The sequence below is a fragment of the Pinus tabuliformis genome, chromosome 5_1 (assembly GCF_031772625.1).
Source record: "Pinus tabuliformis cultivar Carrire ecotype Pingquan chromosome 5_1, CPIR1, whole genome shotgun sequence".
NCBI lineage: Eukaryota > Viridiplantae > Streptophyta > Pinopsida > Pinales > Pinaceae > Pinus > Pinus tabuliformis.
In genome coordinates, this window is record NC_142305.1 from 888,413,804 (window position 1) to 888,435,187 (window position 21,384).

Sequence of the window (21,384 nt, forward strand, 5' to 3'; positions counted from 1 at the left end):
AAAGGCTCCCTTGACTAGCAGGATGTTTGCAAGGTTTGCACATTGGGGAAATATGTCAAATCCACTTTCCATAGATGAGATAGCAAAGCAAATGCAATCTTGGAGTGACTCCACTATGATGTTCGTGGACCCTTTTCTACAGCCTCCAAAGAAAAACATAAGTACTATGTTATTTTATTGACGATTTCTCTAGAAAATGTTGGATCTTCTTCAAGCGGAAGAAGGATGAAGTTTTCTCAAGATTTGTTGAATTCAAAGCATTGGTTGAGAAGGATACTAGGAAGAAGGTGAAGGCTCTCTAAAGTGACAATGGAGGTGAAATTGTTTCAAATTCCTTCAAGGATTTTTGTGCCAAAGAAGGTATTCGGTGAGAACTGATAACACCTCATAACCTAATGCAGAATGGGGTAGATGATAGGAAGAACAGGAGCATAGTGGGAGAAGAAAGATCCATGTTACATGATCAGGGGTTTTCCATTACAATTATGGGCAGAAACATGCAACATCGCAGTCTACTTGTAAAACTGGAGTCCTCATAGAACACTTGGTATGATCACACTGGAGGAAGATTTGCCTAAGAGAAATCGTAATGTGTCTCATTTCAAAAAAATTGGAGCTTCAGTTTACTATCATGTCTCCAAGGATTCGAGGAAGAAACTTGAGCCTATATTAGAGTTGGGAGTTTTTGTAGGATACATCAAAACCCCACACAATTATTGGGTGTATTTACCTTCACTGAGGATGATAGTTGTGAGGAGAGGTATCAAGCTCGATGAGGAGAAGGCTATGAGATGCTCTCTGGAATGAAAGCTAAGTATCCCACTGGAGCAAGAGCTTCTAGCTCCAAAAGAGGAGCCTCGGGATGAGATTCAGGAGGTTGTGGAGCAGCCACCAATGGAGGAGTAGAGAGGAGGTCGAGTGTAGACACCCACTCAACCAGAGACATCTAGAGAAGGGAGAAAGAGAACCAGAGAAGTTGATAGATTTATATAGGATGCACATGACCTTGTGGGAGCTCCTACATCACAGGGCCGGCAGAGGAGGTCACCTAAGAGGAACATTGGTTACATGGCTCTGGTGACAAAGTTCATTGAGTTAGAGCCTTCTTCATTTGAGGGAAGAATATGAATCCATCATGAAGAAAATTGTATGGGAGGCGGTGTTGAGACCAGAAGGGAAATCAGTGATTAGTTCTAGATGGATCTACAAAGTGAGGCATGCAACTAATGGAAGCATCGAGAAATACAAGGCCATATTTGTGGCCAAAGAATTTTCTTATGTACAGGGAGTTGACTATGAGGAAATTTATGCCCCTGTGGCAAGGTATTACTCTATCAAATAAATTATTGCATTAGTTGCAGAGATGGGGTGGAAGATCCACCAAATGGATCTGAAGACTGCCTTTCTCAATGATGTTGTTGAGGAGGAAATTTACATAGAGCAGCCAGAAGGATTTGAGACATATGATCGAGGCTCACAAGTGTGCAGACTCAGGAGAGGATTTTATGGTCTCAAACAAGTGCCCTGGGCATAGTACACTTCGATCGACAGTTATCTTAGTGGCTTGGGATTCACCAAAAGTGAAACAGATGTGAACCTCTATCACATTGTCATAGATGGTAAGTTGCTTATTCTTGTTTTATATGTTTATGATTTAATATTGAAAGGTGATGAGTAGATGATCCTCTCTTGCAAAGAGGATCTTGCAAGGGAATTTGAGATGAAATTCATGTGCTTAATGCATTACTTCCTCGAGATGGAAATATGGTAAGGTGATAGTGAATTTTTTATGTCTCAGGGGAAGTATGCCTCTAAAATAATTTAGAGATTTCGAGAATTGTAAGCCTATAGACACACCTCTAGCTACAAACTAGAGGAATGAGAATGCCACTTCAGGTGAAGAGATTGATGCTACCATTTACAAGAAACTTGTGGGGTCTTTGATGTATCTTATGAACATGAGACATGACATGTGCTATGCAGTAAACAAGATTAGTCTATCTATGGTGAGGCCTACCAAGATGTATTGGAAGGCAACAAAGCATGTGTTATGGTACCTTAGAGGCACTACCGAGTTTGGATTTGGTACATGAGGATAGAGGGAGTGAAGCTCCAAGGCTTCACTAATGCAAATTAGGTGGGGAGTCCATCAAATAGGAAATGTAATTCATGTGCTATCTTCACTGTTGGGTTCGCAACTATTTCCTGTTATAGAAGGAATCATAGGTCTATGGCATTAATCTCAACAAAGGTTGAATACATGGTTGTAAGTCAAGCAGCATGTGAGGCCATTTGGATGAGGAAAATACTTTTGGGCATTTTTAGTTAGGAGATGGATATGATAGTTATATATTGTGATAATCACAGTTACATTAATCTATATGAGAATCCAGTATTTCATGACATGTCCAAGCACATTGATATTTAGTACCATCATTTGCGGGACTATGTGCATAGGAGAATTATGTTGCTACAGTACATTCCAACTGAGGAGAAAGATGTTGACATCTTGACAAAGGAATTGTCAAGAGGTAAATTCGAATTCCATAGGTGCAGGATAACGGTGGTGAAAAATCCCTTTCTTGCTAAGAGGGAGTGTGTTGTAGTGGCTACAACCACCCTCCAAAATTTTGCCTTAGCCCGTTTTGGAGCCTCCCTACCAACCTTGCACAACATCTTGTCTTGCTTCATCAAGTACACAAGCTTCAGTGTTTTTCTTGCACAAAGGTAGCCTGTCGATCACAGCTCAATGCATTTCCCTCACAGGCTGATGACCCGGACTTGGTCTAGCTGTAGGATTAGCAACTCCCCCAAGAAATAGCACAATTCTGGAGGGCACCCAGCCTTCCCTCTAGAAATTGTGCAATCCTAACTGGCAGCCTGCTGGGCTCTAGAATTGCGCAATTCTGCCAGTCAACACTCCCAGCAAGAATTGTGAAATTTTCCCCAGCAGGGCTTCTCTACCCCGAATTTGTGAAAATTTGGGCAGCGGTCAGTTTCTCTACCCAGAAATTGCACAAATCTCCTAGGCATTCAGCCCAGCTCCCAGCCAGAAATGCAGATTTTCTTCAAGAAATCGAACAGCCTCTTGCATGTGCAGTTGAGTTGACCAATTCCCTCTGGGACCAAGCAAAACATACTTGCATGCATGGGCTGATTTTCCCAAGGTAACATGCAAAGGCATCCCTTGTTTCAAGGATCTATATTTAGCAAGTGGAGGTTACATGCAAGGATCATTTCAGAAACCTCCCAACAAGTGTCGATTTCTCGTTGCAGAGCTCATTCCTCACATCAACCTTGCAACTCTGACATCCCACATTACATCTACGAGTAGTTGGCACATTCAGCTCAGTTGTTTTGGGTTAAACCCGCTTCCCATGCCTTGTGTTGCATTTCTGTCAATTTTTGTGTCTTCGCTTATATGAGTATTGTTTGCTTGATTTATTTGAACACTTGCTATCATTTACATGTATATTATCTTGTCCTTGCACCGTTTCATTTTTGTCAACATCTCACTGTTGTCACATGCATGAAACTGTTTTTCATGAACAGTCGCTGATTCGGTGACTAGCCTCACCCACATGCATGTTGTTCCATTTTCTGAATCTGTTATTCACCATTTGCATGCATGATCATTCACTTGTGCTTACACTAAGTATCATCATGCATTCGCATTCACATTCACGTTCAGTTGCCTGTCGGTGAGTCTAGCCAACCTTGGCCCGGACTCTGCCTCACTAGACAACATTGTGCAATCCCACGAGGGAAGGTTTTTCCTTCCTCTCCAGAAATGTGCATTTCTATGCAATCCTGAGGGATAGTTACTATTGGCCAAGAAAATTGCGTAATGCAATCACTGAGCCTACATCCATTGCCAACTGAGATTGCGCATTGTGCAATTCCAACAGTCAGCAGCCAGACTGGACTGTGAATTGCGCAATTCCACCAGTCATTCAGTCACCCAGCAGCCCAGACTGTGCCTCGTGTAGTCTTGGTAGTCAATCTCTCAACCTCCCGGCTGAAGTTGCGCAACCTTCATGATCAGTCACACAGGTATGTTGCAAGTCAATTCTCAAGTTCAGTTTGGTTTTCAACTAATAGATTGCTTGCTATGAGTGTTGCCATGTCTCCAGGTATTGCAGGTGTTCATCTGCCTCTTAGTAGTGTAGGTACAATGGTTTCCAAGAGGGTAGAGTCTAAGACACTATTCAGAGCACACATGGAGATGTAGTCGATCAAATGTCTATGAGATTGCCTACTCATGAAGATATCAAGTTGTTCATAGACAAGAACATCAATATATCACAGCAAGCAGCATCATGAACAAGAGATGAAGGCAGCTTACCGAACACAGCAAATACAGTGAAGGCAGCGAATGCAGCGAGTACAATGAATGCAGAAAACGTAGCAATTGCAGTGAACACATCGAATGCAATGAATGCAAGAGGAAGGTTGTTGAAAACATAGAGGCTGAACAAAGTTTCAAGATCAAGCAAATCCACTGATAATGAAAGCAACTTTTGAAACTCAGGCTATCAGGTGATGGCATGACATGAAGATCGCGCGAAGATAGAGAATGGAAAAAAGAAGGAGTTGCATGTGTTGAAGCAGCAACTCAGGAAGAACATGAAGTTGCACAAATAGACGAATGAGTTGCAGTAGGAACAGGAATAGCAGTGGGTGCAACGTGCACTGACGGACGAAACTATGCCCGTACAAGTTAAATTTCCATCCTAGCAGCTGACACGAAGCAGACATAGTGAGAAATGTTTTTGATCGCATGCAAGAGATTCAGAAACATGCATGTCATTGTGCGCATGCATGAAATCCAACCAATTCAACACACTCACCAAGGCGAAGACAAGAAGCAAGTCCAACTGGAGTTGAACATGTACTTTAACAAGTTGATGCGCAAGACCACCAGCACACACTTGAAGATCAACACTCACACTATGCATCAGTGTGTTGTCGGTTTAGTCGCACCCAAGAAGTCCATGTGCATGTTAGTAGACAAGTTGGATGAAGGAGCCGAACCATCATGGATGACCAAGCTTGGCATTAGCTCACCACCTTCACCATCACAAGCATGTCAAAGAGTTGGTCTCATTACAATGGACCGAGTGTTAGTGATGTCTTGCATGGCCTGCTCAAGCCATGTTTTCTCACATGAGTACATGTGCATTGTAATGTTGAGTCATGTCAATGTAATTCAAGTGTCAATAGTTGGATGTAACAGTCATAGAGTAGGTGAAGAGTCATGAGGGTAGTTGAACTGTCACAAAGGGCAATGTCAAGGGTCACCCCACCCTTTACTATAAATTGTCCCTCATAACTCATTGTATAGGCTTTTGGTCAGCCAAGCTTCTGATAAGACTATCTTGGTGAAAGATTGGACAATGTTGTAATGCGCCTTGGCTTCTCCATTGCATGAAGCTAGTTCATCTCTTTGGAGGAGCAGGTGGATGTGTTGTAACGTTCCACTATTGGGGCTAGCAGGTTTACATGGATGTATTGTATGATTGGGACTTACACTTATTTATATAATAAGAGACAACACATTTTCATGCATATGTTGTTATTGTAGTTGGATTGTTCCGGTTGCTTAGCAATATATGTTGTTTAACCTACATAGTTTTGTATGAACTTCTTTGTATGCGATTATATGAATCTTGTTGCAGATGTGTTGTTGGTTTAACCATCACTTTCAATTGTCTGCTGACCTGCTTTCCAGCTTGTGATGCATCTTCGCTCATGTGTTCCCTTCCCAGCTGAGTATTGTTATAGGTTGCCAAGGGGCACACTCATCTCACCCCCCATGTGTTAGAACCTCCCATACACCTTCCTTGACTCACTATAGCGGTCACACCCTTACTACTAACAGAGTTATCTTACTTGCCTCTGTGCGACATTACGGTCAAGGCATTGCTTTATGACCCACTTTTGGGACTCCTACACCAAACGATCTGAGGTCTAATTGGCACTTCTTACCAGGGAGATCCCCTTGACATGTTGGTGGGTCCAGCATCGTCAATATTTCTAGCGCTAGAAGGAGGGCCAGATGACAATCTATATCCTCTCATCCAGTTTTGAACCTGTGCATACCTTTCATGGATTCTTTCACTCTTCTCCCTCTGCGATGTTTTTCGAATTGAGAAAATGTCTCCATCACCAGGGAGTTTTTCGATCTCTTGTCCACTTACACGTATGATGGTGAGGGAAAAGTGGCCTGGCCTGAGTACTTACATGACTTTCTTTCCATGCTTCATGAGGAAGATAGGTGTTCTGATGAATAGGCTAGCTTGCTTCTTGCACACACACTTTTCGAATCTCCACATCGTTGGCTGCTCAGCCTACCAGCTGTCAGCGTGCACTCACTTGAGCACTTATGTGATATTATTGAAGACACTTTCTATTATTTTGATCCAGACCATCTTGACCAAAAACTGTTGCAGCAACGTAAGGCTCCGCATGAATCAGTTATTGATTTTTGGTAGCGCTTCCGTGACTTGCAATTTCAAGCTCCGAGGAGCCAGATGAAATTTGCCTATCTTTGGGATTGATTCGAGTATTTCCTTAAGAAATTTGCTCGTCCCAAGAAGAATCTTGAGATCAAGCCTCGCTCAACATTCTTCATTGATGGAGTTGTGAAATCTCATGTGGATGCAGGCACTGTCTTGACTGACTTTCTGCCTTCCTCTCATTCAACAAATCCACCACTGTCCAGTGATGTTGAGGATCATGCTCACACACTTGTTCAGTTTTCACATCCTCCCAACATCACTTCACTCAATTTTCGTGCATATTTGGTTGTGAGTCCTTCGAGTTCTCATATGCATTCTATTCTATGACCTCCATCTTCACACTCAGGTGTTCCTCCAGATGATGATGTCTTGTGTTCGTCCATTTCAGACTCTTCACTTGTTGTGAACGAGGAACAACCCCTTAATAGAGTTGGTGTTGCACAACCAACATGCACTATCATTCATGAAGAGTATGAGTGGGAGATTGAGAATAAACACTCGGTGAAGGATGACTCTCTTCCGTCTAAGCCCCCTCCATTCTTTCCTAACATCTTTAGTGAACCTGCCATCCATGATTTTGCATGTGTGTCTTCATCCACGGATGCACCCATTGTTGATCACTCGTAGGACTCATTGATGTTGGTCCATCATTCGACAATGGAGAGGATAAGCTATTCGTTCAAAATCCACATGATCTTTCATTTATCTTTTCCAGAAACACAGAGGATGAGTTTGTTCGCTTTTCATTTACTCCTCTGTTTGACTCATCTGATCATGAGGATGTCGATGAGATCATTGATTTTTCTGATCGTGGCAGTCGTGATCCATTTGTTTCCATATTTGATCATGATCATGAATCTATCACAGTTGATCTTTCGAAGCCACTGGTTTATGATGATCTACCTAATGATGAAGTTGAAACACCCAAGACTATCGAGGCACTTCAACCCAAGCTGATGGTTATGTCAGGTCCTTGCTCTCTTGGGGTTAGTCTCACTTCTGATCATGAAATTGTTCAATCACCCAAGGCTCCTCATCACTCATTTGTATGCATTGAAGATCCATCTCACACACAGATCATACTTCCTCCACTCGAACTGCACGATCCCATCACTCATTCATTGGAGGAATCTTACATTGCAAGAACTCATTCGCGATGCAAGTTATCTTTGTTTCTTTTGTTTGCTTGCATGTCACAGTCAAGAGTGTGCTTATGCTTCAAAGTTGCACATGCGTGACCCACAGCACTATGATAAGTCCACGTACTGCTCATCATGCACTGGTACTCACTTTTGTCCCATGTGCACTTTGAAACACGAAGTGTGGTTGTCTTCATTGTTGTGTCTTTCTTTCTTGCTGGTTCGCACAATTGGGTTGCTCGCGGACCAAACCTCCACCAACATGGGTCAACCAATGCGCTGGTGGATGCATTGGAAATATCACTTCACGTGATCAGGCCTATGCACCGTTAGTGTAGGAGTAGGAGTAGTGTTTGCTTTCAGTTGTTTGCTTGGGTTCTTGTTTGCTGACATGCTTTGTTTGTTGGTTTGTTTTCTTACTTTCCTTTCTTTCACTTTCGCTTCTACTCTTGCTTTGCTTTGTTGTTTGTTATTTCTCTTGTTTCGTTCATAAGTTAGTTTCGCATGAAACCATATATGACTCTTGAAGAGAATTGGGTAAAGTACAAGAGGGCTTGTATAGCTATCATTGCTTGGTTATATATCATCTTGCCTCTGTATGAAGAGCTTGTTACTTTTAGTCCATGATACATCGAAGGAAAATACGTATCGTTCGAAGTGAACCTTGGTGAAAACACAACACTTGTGCACTAACTAGTGTCACCTTCTCTAGTCGGTTGTTTTTGGGTTAACCCTCGTCAACTCAGTCAAGTAGGGTAAGGTGAGGGTGAAAACATTGACAGGCACGTCAGAGATACAATAAACTACTTCTCTACTAGAACAACCTCTTCTTCTCTCAATAAGTTAGGATCCCTCTTCCACCTTTGAAATGAATAAGTGCTATGCACAGTGAAAAATGAAAAATGAAAAAAATGAAAAGTCAAAAAATTTGAAATGAAAAATGAATAAGGCTAAAGAAGAGAAAGACTTCCTGTGCAGGGAGGTGATGCAAGTAACTACGTCGGGGTACTAACCAAGCTCGTTGGTAGCGGAGCCATGCTTGTGTTCCTATGTGACTCCATTGGGGTACTGTCCAGGCCTACTAGCAGTGGAGAAACACTAGAGATGAAACTAAGACTCTCACGACTATACTACTTGTGCACCTATATACCCCTCAAGCCCAATTGAAATAACTTTTTTGGCTTGGCTTGGAATGTGTGTCAACCGACCAAGGGCTTGGCGGATGCTACATATTACAATCAAGCTAGTGTGAAGCCAATATGAACTGAGAATTGAACAATACTTCTGGAGGTGTTAGACTTGTTTTTCATGAACAAGGTCCAGTCAGAGAGCTAGAGTTCTACCAGTGTGTCGCCAAGTGTTGTAGTGGTTATGACCATACTCCAAAATTTTTCCTTAGCCCGTTTTGGAGCCTCCCTACCAACCTTGCACATCATCTTGTCTTGCTTCAACAAGTACACAAGCTTCAGTGTTTTTCTTGCACAAAGGCAGCCTATCGATCACAGCTCAATGCATTCCCCTCACAAGTTGATCACCCGAACTTGGTCCAGCTGTAGGCTGAGTAGCTCCCCCAAGAAATTGTTCAATTCTGGAGGGAAACCAACCTTCCCTCCAAAAATTGACCAATCCTTACTGGCATCCTGCTGGGGTCAAGAATTGTGCAATTCTACCAGTCAACACTCCCAACAGGAATTGCGAAATTTTCCCCAGCAGTCAGCTGCTCTGCCCAGAAATTGTGCAAATCTCATGGGCAGTCAGCCAAGCTCCCAGACAGAAATGTGCATTTCCTTCAAGTAGTCGAACAACCTCTTGCATGTGTAGCTGAGGTGGCCAGTTCCCTCTGGGACAGAGCAAAACAGACTTACATGCATGGGTTGCTTCTCCAAAGGCATCCCTTGTTTCAGGGATCTATGTTTAGCAAGTGTAAGTTACATGCAAGGATCATCTTAGAAACCTCCCACCAAGTGTTTCTTTCCCTAGATTTTTGGCATGCACGTCACAACCTCGATGTTATCAAAACTCATAAATTGGACACTGCATATCTCATTCCTAACATCAACCTTGCAGCTCTTACAACCCACAACACATCCAGGAGATGTCGGCACATTCAGCTCAGATGTTTTGGGTAAACCCACTTCCATGCCTTGTGTTTCATTCTGTCACTTTTTGTGTCTCTGCTTGTATGAGTACTATTTGCTTGATTTCTTTAAACACTTTCCATCGTTTACATGTATATTAGCTTGTCCTAGCATCGTTTCAATTTTCATCAACATCTCACTGTTGTCGCATCCATGAAACTATTTTTCGCAAATGGTCACCAAATCGGCAACTCACCTCACCCACATGCATGTCATTCCATTTTTTGAATCTGTCATTTACCATTTGCATGCATGATCATCCACTTGTGCTTACACTCAATATCATCATGCATTCGCATTCACATTCACATTCAGTTTCCCATCAGCGAGTCTGGCCAACCTTGGCGCGAACTCTGCCTCACTAGACAACATTGTGCAATCCTAAGAGGGAAGGTTCTTCCTTCCTCTTCAGAAATGTGCATTTCTTCCTAGTAGTTGTTCCCCAAGCCTACTTTGCGCAATCCTGAGGGACAGTGACTGCTGACCAAGAAAATTGTGCAATGTAGTCAATGAGCCTGCAACCATTGCTAGTTGAGATTTCACATTGTGCAATTCCAGCAGTCAGCAGCCAGATTAGACTGTGCATTCCCAAGTTCCAATAGTCATTCAGTCTCCCAGCAACCTAGACTGTGCCTCATGTAGTCTTGGAAGTTAGTCTCCCGACCTCCCGGCCGAAATTGCACAACCTTCATGATCAGTCACGCAGGTATGTTGCAAGTCAGTTCTCAAGTTCAGTTTGGTTTTTTACTGACAAATTGCTTTCCATGAGTGTTTCCATGTCTCCAACTATTACAGGTGTTCATCTGCCTCTCAGCAGTGTAGGTACAATGGTTTCCAAGAGGGCAGAGTCGAAGACACTGTTCAGAGCACACCTGGAGATGCAGTCGATCAAATGTCTATGATCTTGCCTACTCACGAAGATATCAAGTTTTTCATAGATAAGAACATCAAGGTATCACAACAAGTAGCATCATGAATAGCAGCTGAAGGCAGCATACCAAACATAGTGAATATAACAAATGCAGTGAATGCAGCGAATGCAGCGAACGCAATGAATGCAGTGAAAGCAACGAATGCAGTGAACGCAATGAATGCAACGAATATAACGAACGCAGCGAATGCAATGAATGCAAGAGGAAGGTTGTTGACAACACAGAGGTGGAACAAAGGTACAAGATCAAGTAAATCCATTGATAATGAAAGAAACTTTGGAGACTCAGGCTATGAGGTGACGGCGTGACATGAAGATCGCCTGAAGGCAGTGAATGGAACAAAGATGGAGTTGCATGGGCTAAAGTAGCAAATCAGGAAGAACATGAAGTTGCACAGACAGATGAATGAGTTGTAGCAGGAACAAAAACAGAAGTGGGCACAACATGCACTCACAGATGAAACTGCACCCATATAAGTTAAAGTTCCATCCCAACAGTTGACATGGAGCAGACATGGTGAGTAGTGTTGTTGATCGAATGCAAGAGATTCACCAACATGCATGTTATTGTGTGCATGCATGCAATCCAACCCATTCAACATGCTCACCAAGGTGAATACAAGAGGCAAGTCCAACTGGAGCTGAACATGTACTTCGGCAAGTTGATGCGCATGACCACTAGCACACACTTGAAGATCAGCACGCACACTATGAATCAGTGTGTTGTCGGTTCAGCCACCCCAAGAAGACCATACGCATGTTAGCAAGCGAGTTGGATGAAGGAGTCAAACCAATGCACTGGTTGCAACAGAGGCAAGAGTTCGCTTCAGCAAGATGTCATCATAAGCTGCATGCACACCATCATGGACGACCAAGCTTGGCATCAGCTCACCACCTTCACCATCACAAGCATGTCAAAGAGTTGGTCTTATCACAATGGAATGAGTGTTAGTGATGTCTTGCATGTCCTTCTCAAGCCATGTTGTCTCACATGAGTACATGTGCAATGTAATGTTGAGTCATGTCAAGTGTAAGTCAAGTGTCAATAGTTGGATGTAACAGTCATAGCGTAGGTGAAGAGCATGGAAAATTTTAGGGGCTAATGTTCGCCCAGTGGGCTAATTTTCCATGATTTTTCCACAAAAAAGATTCGCCAATTTCCAATTTTATAAAAGACGATTCGCCCAAATTTTAGAATATAAAATTATTTTACCTTAAAAATCGCCAACATTATATAGAGACTATATATAAAATAATTATAAATTTGAATAATTTTACAAATATATCAATAAACATTTATAATTTGCATATTAGGGATTAGTGAGATTCGCCAATGTTTTAAACTTCAAGAAAATTTTCCATCCTTAAAATTTTCCTTGGTGAAGAGTCATGAGGGTAGTTGAATTGTCACAAAGTGGAGTGTTAAGGGTCACCCCACCCTTTTCTATAAATAGTCCCTCATAACTCATTGTAGAGGCTTTTGGTCAGCCAAGCTTCTGATAAGACTATTTTGGAGAAAGCTTGGACAATATTGTAACGCGCCTTGGCTTCTCCACTACATGGAGCTAGTTCATCTCTTTAGAGGAGCAAGTGGATGTGGCTGTAATGTTCCATTGTTGGGGCTAGCAGGTCTAGATGGATGTATTGTATGATTGGGACTCACACTTCTTTATATAATAAGAGCCAACACATTTTCATGCATATGTTGTTATTATAGTTGGACTGTTCTGTTTGCTTAGCAATGTATGTTGTTTAACTTACGTAGTTGTGTATGAAATGCTTTTTATGCAATTATATGAATCTTGTTGCAGATGTGTTGTTGGTTTAACCATCATTTGGATTGTCGGCTGGCTTGCTTTCCAACTTGTGATGCATCTTCACTCGTGTGTTCCCTTCCTAACTGAGTACTATTACAGGTTTCCAAGGGGTGCACTCATCTCACCCCCCATGTGTTAGAACCTCCCATACACCTTCCTTGACTCATTGTAGCGGTCACACCCTTGCTACTGACAGAGTTATATTACTTTCCTCTATGCGACATCGCGGTCAAGGCATTGCTTTACGACCCACTGCTGGGACTCCTACACCAAACAGTCTGAGGTCTAATTGAGACTTCTTACCATGGAGATCCCCTTGACATGTTGGCAGGTCCAGCAATGTCAACAGACTGTTAAAAAATGTAGCAAGAAAGGATCAATTTGACTTTAGCCTTAGTTAAATTGAGTAAATCGAATTTCCACGTCACCAAGACAACTTGAAGGCAATTAACTAGTGTGACATGGCTCTTGTCACTCAGTTATCTCAGTAAATTTGAGTTAGGGGCTTAGAGTTTAGTCATGCATGTGTTGATTGCTAAAATTAGTAATTTAGTTCAGTTATTTTCAGTTGTCTTCAGTTAATTGACCTCTAACTATTGATAGATTCAGTTGAAGTTTTGTTGTGTAGTGGGACAACAGTCTAACTAAGAGATTTATCATTTAACTGGTCAATCAGCCCAAAATAGCTCATGCATGCATGGAATTTGAATTTATCAGCTGATGTGGAGGAGACAAGGCCAATGTAACATGAGTTGTATATTAGTCGAGTGTACAGTTGTTGCATGCAATCAAGAGATAAATTCCTTGGGAATTGTGAAAGGAAAGAGGAACTTCCCTTTTGTTTAGGAGCTCAAATTTACTTAGATTTGTGCAAGGAAATAGGAGGCAGGTGGAGCATAAAATTGGCTAAGTGTTGGCTAGAGGATCTCATTTAGCAGAGAGAACAGTTATTCTTTTGAAAGTTGTGCTCAGATCTGGAGCAATAAATTGTAATAGTTTCTTTATTCAATAGATTAATGAAAAGAGGGTTGAGGGGTTTGTCCCAGTTGGGTTCCCCTATAAATCATTTTGTACTTGTGGTTTTTCTTGTTGCATGTTTATGCATGTTGTTCTAAATTGTGATTTCCATTCCGCAGATCAGTAGAGTAGAATTGTGTCTCTTGTTTTTCAGTTTGAAATCTTGAGCATTTGCAATTTCTATCAAATTTCTACAAAAGACAATAAAATTGGTAATATGAATGACACTCACATTTTAGGTGCTCTAATGGACGAATATTCACACTAAAGAATAATGGCCATAGATTTTCCATTTTGGATGTTATTTTCCAAAAAAAATCCATGTCCTCTGGATCGTTGATATTTATTGCTCCTAAAAAAATAATAATAACTAAAGGGGAAAATTGAAATAACTCAAGGGTAAATAGATAAGTTAAAAATGAATAATTCCCTAAAACTTGCATGTATATGACCACCTCTATACTCGTAATTATAAAATCAATAATAGTATAACCCTCAACATCGTATTCTAACTCACCCTTGATAATTTTACTCAACTGCAACAATAACATAATTCAAAAAAAAAGTGTGAATAAATTCTTACAGTAAAATTCATTGTTGGGAACATTAAATTGAAAAGAGAAGCATCCGAAATGAAACAAATTTCTCTTAATTAGGGGCATAATTTATAGTTTCCAATGTTATGCTACGACATTCAAAATATTCAATAACAGGGAAAATGGGTTTGCCTCGTCGAGGAGATTGAAGTTTTCCATGGTGATAAAATAGAACTTTAAGTAATTTTTGGTCCTCTGAAGCTCTGAAACAATGGCGGTCCAACTTTACCCTTCAAACAACAATTACGTTGAATCTCGTATGTTTGCTCTACTGCCAAATAATTCATGATAAAAATAACTAAACTAAAATGACCAGGAAACTCAATTTTTTTTCACCTTTATGGGTATGGTGGAATGCACCACATGCTTCAAAACGCAAAGAAATCAAATACATAATGATAGATTTCTCTCAAATCCCTACCTTCGTGTTATTTATATCATTCCAATTTTGCATCTTTTCGAGGACGGGAGAAACAAGTGCAGTTATTAGTCATGACGTTACAAGATTTTCCATAGGACTTGATCACCATCATTAACATTATTCCATTTTTTAAAATTAGTATTAAAAAAGGGGAGTTGTGAAGAATCACGTCTCTTCCAATGTCAATAAAGTCTAGGTAATCGATCTAGGGTAAGATCAAAAGTTGCAACAAGATGATGAAAAATAAATAATGTTAGTTCATGCACTTTCTCATCATACAAGTAACAATCTTTCAAATCATATTTTGATGTTTTGATATGCACAGATAAATCATATTATTCCTAGGCCACATTCATGGTAACTTATTCTTAAGTAGGAATTAAATCAACAAAAATTATTTAAAAAGCTTACCAGACAGTTTTCGCCATAGTTATTTATAATCCAGACACTCAGTAGTGCAAGCATCACATGCAGCTTGATTGATATTGTTTTTCCAAGTGAAAATCAAAAGGAAGGCCCTCCTCGTGTTCATTCATGTATGCAAGGTTGAACATAGCCTGGGAATTTGTCTGGGAATGAGCATGCATGTAAGCCTCTGCAGTACACTCAAAATATGTTTCAATACCCTACAAAGGAAGACCAAAAATTCAAGAGTTACTCTCATGACCTATACAAGTTTCCATGGTATTCATATTGAGATACCTAGAGAGAGAAAATCACATTGCCATAATAATAGACATCCCCAATTAAAAGTGTTGCATGCTCATTACCCTGCTCTGACACATATATCATATTCCCCAAAACTTTGTGCAACCTCATATCCAAGTTCAGTAACTCATGAATAGAATAGCAAATCTTTGGCTCTTTTCCCTTTCAAGTAACACTCTAAAGCCCAGCACAATAAAGGAAGCCATTGGCAGAAAGGAATTAGGAAATAGGTTCATTTTAATCGATATAAAGTTGCACATTATACATTTTCGCAAATGATGTGGTGTGAGGAACAACCTTGTTATTATTTGAACGACAGAAGATCACAATTAAACATTTTAATTTTCAACATGTTTTTGTTTCATTGCACTAGGAAAAATCCTATGATATTGACTACCCCCCACAAGCCTAAATTATGTGTATATACTTTGACATGTTCCCATTCAATGCCAGTTTTTCTATCCTTTGTGGTTTGATTCACTTGAAACTTTGTTTTTGGTTTGTTTTTCTTATTTATTTAAATTTTTTTTTGTTCATATGAATTGTGTGTTTGTAGTATATTCATGGCGCTTAATCATATTCCTAGTAACATTCATTGATGAAGATCAAGCGTTGCATCTATTTCATCAATTAGGCTACAAAATAGTAACATATGCTTGTTAAGTAAGTTTCCTAGCCTTTCTATGATCAGCATGTTACATTGTGCAGGCATAGCAGAGTAGTCCATTGTTGACAAATACAATGTTGTAAATGTGAGAACACTTCCTAAATACTGTGTCCACATGTCCCTGAGGTGCATAAAGGATTCTCCAAGACTACAATGCTTTTTACGGCTACACAAGAAATGTAATGAAGTCACATATAACTCGGTCAAATTCAATCCTTGTTTAAGGTAATGCATTAATTTTGTTTATTCTTCATGGTTATTTATGTTGCATATGAAGGACTATGCAAATTTTGTTGTGTTCTACTTCAAAACTTTTGGTGATAGGGTGAAATACCATTTAAAATTGATTTCTTACATCCCTGGACTTTTCCATCAACAAAATAAGTATTAAATTTTCAAAACTACTTTAAGGGTTTGGGAGAATATATTTTTAGTTGATTGAGGTAGAACATTATTATGAGGATAAGGTGCCTCCGGGACCATTTAGTCAAAGATTGTGGAATGGTGGATGGAAAGATGTGAGTTTAGCCACAATCAGCCTTCGGGAAAAGAAGCAAAAATGAGTGTGAAGTAAAAAAATCAGTGTGAAGTAAAGGAGCATGAACTTCCTTCTAGTTTGGTTATCATTACTATGAAATTTCTTTTGTCTAAACAAGTCATTATCAAGACTTTGCGGGAAATAAAGAGAACAAACAATTCTAACAAGGATCACTTTAATGTGATGTGGTCAAGAAGGTCAAGTGCAAGTGAAATCCATCCTGAAGGAGAACATGTTTATGTGAAAGTCAAAGTGATGATCCATATCATGGAGCATGGGCCTATGTGGAAACCTTTGGTGACTTATTTTCTTATTTAAAACAAATTTTGTGGAAGCTATGATCACTGGAAAGGCCCGCTTTGCAATACTCATTTCACCATTCAACATGTTCTTGCACAAACATTGTTGAATATGCAATCACAACTAAAGGTGAAGAGCACCAACCCAAATCAAGCTAGCAAGTCATACTCCAATGGCATTGATAATGAAGAAGATAAATAAGAATGAATTCGCTAGATTAACCTCATTGAATTACGTAATTCATAAATTCATTCAAAGATGCAACTTCAATATACATTCACTATTTCATGTGTGTTTAATTCAAATGAGGCCCATTATACATAATACAACACATATGAGTTCCAACATAAGAAATTGCACAACCATCCAAGAGAAACTAAAATATATGTACCTCCTTGTCTTCAATTGGGATGATGTGTGGAGTAAATCCATGACTCGAACTCCCTGTGAGAGACATAGTTATAAGTAACAGAGTAACAATAATCCATTATCAAGGAATGGCCTCAAGAACAATTCATAGACTAATAGACTTTTTTAAAATTACCCACACCTTTGTTTAATTTGACATTTGATTTGAAAAAAACAATAAACAAAATTAGAAGGTTGGAAGAATGAATATCAAATTTAGTGTAAGAATAAGTGTTTAATACGCCATTTATACATGACCTACTTAGCAAAAACTACCATTGTTGGTAGAGGGAAAAACAAAGTATAAGTTTTTTGGAAAAGAAGTCATTTTTTAATGTATTTGTGCTCATGGGTAATGGGCAGAAGGGAATGAGATATATGTAGCGGTTTTTTTTTGTTATTTTTTTCAGAGGCCAACGGTTCAGGATCTCATTGTTTGTCTTCATCTAGGTTTCTAACGGAAAAAATAGAAAAAATATCAAAGAAACTGAAATGGGTGTTTTATATAGTTGGGTACAAATGAATTAAGGTCAAGGGATCAATAAGATTGAAGTAAATTTTGGAATTTAATGTGCATCGACTAGTATGACAAGGAGTGTAAAGAGATATCAGAAGGAATATCAGTGGGAACTTGGAACTAGTTTGTCAATGGAATTAAAGAAAAAATAGTTATTGTATTTTCATAAACTAATATAATATTTTGTTAATTATCAGATATTGGGAAATTTCCTCCAACATTGTGCATATATTGTCTTCACTGCTCTAGCCTTTCTTCACTCCTCATCTCAATTTTAGCTATCCCTCTTTCCCTATTTCTTCATTTTGTGAAGAAGAAGAGCCCATAATCTATAGCCATTATGTGTATATCAGCCTTGCTCAAGTGCTTTTGCTGATGGTAATTGTGGCTTTGTGATCTCTAAGCGGTGATAGTATAAAATGTTGTATGTTTTGGTGTAGGTTGTTGGAGAATTAAGAAATGCTCTCAATTGGTTCTGCAGAATGCTCTACATATTTATAATGCACAAGTTGTGTATTATGTTTTTCTAGTTGTAGGATTGGTTTTGAGTGTTATGCCTCTTTTGTTGAAGCTATATTGTCCATTATTGTGGGTGTTTTCTATTGCTAGTATCTAAGATCTGTTTTTATTGAGTGTCATTTTGATTAATGTAATTCTAATGTGTTGGTGCATATAGATATATATGGTGAACTGTTTTAATATTAATCTTGATAGCTAGTAGTGGAGCTTAGATTTCTCAACTTGCCCACATCCAGATCTAGTTGTTTGGGGGTTTTTTTGTTGCAATGAACTGCATTAGTCCTCCAAGATATTAGTTTTGAGTACGACTTCCCATATGCTTGATTTGAGACGAGACATTTTGCTTCATAGATCTGTATTTGATTCACATTGAGATTGATTCCCAACTTTCACTTAGCTTGTTGCATTATTCTTTCAGTGATTGTCTCCTCCTCGTACATTGCATGTTATCCTATCAGCAATAGCTAACTTTAGGGTTCTCACAAAGGGGACTTATATGAAGTGGGTCCATCTAGTTTACTTCATTTGAGTTTGTCCATAGCTTCATATCAGTATGTTTTGAGTTTGGCAATCTACATTGGAGTTGCGACATCTCGTCATGATTATGGTGCAACATAGAGCAAGAGTATCATGTTTTACAGGGCTTAGAGATCTGGAAAGCTTCCTAGCAATTAGAGAGTCACCTGGAGGGTTAATTCTCGTTTGCGTGATGGATCGGCCAATGGGTTGGATCTAGTAGGAGGATAATACGCCACTTGTCACAATGTTAAATTTGGCCTCCCAATGGCATTCACAATCACCATGCTCACATGGAGTGTTGTTGAATATGGCAAGCAATTGGCCAGCAATGGTGAGTTGGGTCATTCGGTGGAGGCTATTAGATGGGGCACTGATTATTTTCTCAAGGCACATACAGAGCCTGATGTGCTATATGAAGAGGTGGGTGATGGTGACTTAGACCATTATTGTTAGCAAAGGTTAGAAGACATGGCCACACCTCACCAGGCATATATAATTGATGCAAAAGATCGTGCAATGGTTGTTGCTTCAATTTTTTTCAAGCACTTTCCCTCTTGTCTAGTGCAGGATTAAGCATCCATGAGATTCAAGATGTTTCATATGTTCTTCATTGTGGTCTATTAAAATTAAAAACACTACATGTTTCTTTAATAATTAACATCCTTGAGACTATGCAATGTGTCTTCACCTTTTCTTTGAGAAGGTTCCATAATAAGCAAGTTTGTAGCAAGTATCAACATTTGGCATACATGTACATAATTGTGTTAGCAACAAGTGTGTCTCTAACAAATCCAAGTTGATTGATATGAGCACAGATTATTTTTCCATCTGCAATGCTTTCTTCCATATGCAGGTCTACAAGAGACAAACATATGTACCACAGTCTACTAGGTTGTTCATAATATGAAATGTTGCAATGCTTCTTTCACATGACCCTGTTTATAGAGTGTTGTAACATTATTGAGAGCTTTGGCATTGGAACTGGAATGTTCTTGAGTGGCAAAGGCAAGTAATTAGTCTAAGGTCATAGACCAGGTTGTTGAGCTAATAAGTACAGACAGAAAAAATTTGAGAGTTAAGAAGTTTGAGATTATGATCAAAATTGATGTTAAGGAATAAGGAGAAAAAAATATTTGAAAGGCTTAGAAGTCTATATATATATATATCCCTTCTTTTTTATATTGCACAACATTTGCAATATCTCCAACATCTACTCTACATAGGCATCTATCAATGCAACCCTGATGAACCACGACATAATATCATGCACATGCCTATTCTCTCCAAATGGAAAACTATTAGGGAAACAAACTTCCTTATCATATATAAATTTTCTTGGTAATGAGACCTGAGGTACCCCTATGAAGGTGTCCATTGTTTCCATTTGAATTAGAGCAATAGAAACTAAAAATACACAAAGTTTTGAAGCTAAAGCTTCCTCCAAATGTAGTCCAAAGAAAAACACTAGGATCTCCTTCATATTTATTTTCTAACATTGGTTTCCATCATAACCTTGGTTTTCCAATGTTGCGATGTTTACATATATGGATTCATGCTACAGCCCATGGATTATATCCTTACTATCTACATATATATCTAAATGTAGGAAGTCCTACAAATTTCATTTACAAGGTTGTAATGATGGTGATCACAACTATGGAAAGATCATCTAAATGTTCTATTGAAGTCAAGAATGGCCAATTGATTGAGGAGGTCATGGAAAGTTGTGAGGATTCCTCTTAATTTCTAAACCTAGTTTCCTCAAGGTTTAGACAACTCTATTTTATTGTTGTTGCCACAATGTTTAGAAAATATTTTTTCATTATGGTGTTAACTCTGGGTCATCTAACCCCACACATCCTTTGTTTGGTTTCAATTCCTTGTTCATTTAGTACATTCTCTTAGCTCAGTCTCAACCCATATTGTAGTCCTGCGGAGGTCAAATCTAGACCCCTTAATATCAATAAGCTTGATTTTGACATAATTAAGGAATCAATTAAATGGGAAGTTGTAAAAAATTCAATATATCTCTAAAACTATCGTCAATAGGGCCAAATCATAATTAATCTCCCTATTTGTGTTTTAATTAAGTTTCACAAAGAAATTGTGTTGCACAATATGGATGTTAGCCCACCACCTTATTGTTATTTATTGTCATATCTCTTTATTTATATTATGACCATGGAACCTTTATAGCCAACCCTTAGCTTAGACTTGAGGAACTTTGGCTCCAAAGTCAGCTCTCTGCAAACAATTGTAAAGTGTAGATTGTATTAAGCATTGGGGTGATAGACCACTACCATATCTAGTGGACGTTTTGAGTAATATCTAGTGGCCACTTCCATTCATGTTCCCAGTACCAAGTGCACTTGATGGTTTAATGTTTTCTTTGGGATGAGTGCCCTATCTATTTGAATTCTTTCTCTTTCCTAAAACTAAAAAAACAAATCAAAATAGAATAGCAACTCAAAAATACAGTTGATATAAAATTGGAGCTGAGTTAAATTAAAGTTTTGTAAGTCTGAAACAATAGAAATTTGAAGGTGGAAAAACTAAAAACAAATTAATATTGGTGCATGCATTCCTTCACCATTCATGTGCCCTTTACTCTTCTTAATTATGCCTCCC